Source organism: Schistocerca nitens, chromosome 8 (assembly GCF_023898315.1).
Source record: "Schistocerca nitens isolate TAMUIC-IGC-003100 chromosome 8, iqSchNite1.1, whole genome shotgun sequence".
In the NCBI taxonomy this organism is placed as follows: Eukaryota; Metazoa; Arthropoda; class Insecta; order Orthoptera; family Acrididae; genus Schistocerca; species Schistocerca nitens.
In genome coordinates, this window is record NC_064621.1 from 150,273,460 (window position 1) to 150,274,526 (window position 1,067).

Sequence of the window (1,067 nt, forward strand, 5' to 3'; positions counted from 1 at the left end):
ATTTGTAATTATATAAACGAACAAACAATTAGTAGAAGTTATAGAAGTGTTAACTTCATGTTAACATTTCACTTTGCAGTATTTTCAGAAAGACAGAGGAAATAAAAACTGAAAACTTTTCATTTTAAAAAACTATAAAGTTTGTTGAACCCATTAATTTTTGAAAATCTAGTTTTTTTTATATAAGCAAAGCAAAACAAAATGAACATGGATGGCAGCATTGAAAATTTAGCAAGTGAACTAAACAGTTATATTACTGGTGTTCACTAAATTAAGGGAACTGAAAAAAATCTTAGAATATTTCAAAAGCTGAAATTTAGTAACTAAATATTGTCAGAAAATTTTATTACTTTTAGATGATAAATTTAATATTATTCTTCCATATCATTATCCTAAAATCTTTTCAGAAGACTGTTATAAAGAGAGAAAATTATTGGATTAAATTTCATGTATTGAGGTAAAAAACTAAATTAAGGGTATTTGGTTCGTGTTATTTTGCTTGTTAAATATTAAATTTTAAGTAAATATTTTTTATTTTTTTAATTGAATGAAAACCTGTTCATGGGTATTGATAAATTTTGAATGTGTGATACAGCAAAATTGAAATCTTACTTTATATCAGGGATTTCCAAAAAATATGCTCTTTGGGCCAGAATCGATATACATATACTACATCAAGTGAACTTTGATGATTGACTCAGACATCTTACGGAAACACGTCAGCAAGGAATTGGTTGACAGGAAAATGCCATAGACAGATCCTTTCTCAGTTTCAGAATATAATATATGTGCTCTACACCATCAAAAATGTAGTGCTACTCTGCAGTGCATTATAGATTTGAATTAGAAGTTTTTCAGCAAATCTGGGCAGACTAATAATCATTGATTAGGTTAGGTGGTTGGCTCCTTAGCCCTTGATTTGAATACTTGTGCCATTTCTGCTATAGTAAATGGAGTTTCCAAAAACAGTGTTGGTAGTTCATGGCCCAAATGTAGGCATCCTAGAGGCGGTCACTTCAGACATGAATCTATCCATGAATTCTTCCATTTAGCATATTAACGAGTGA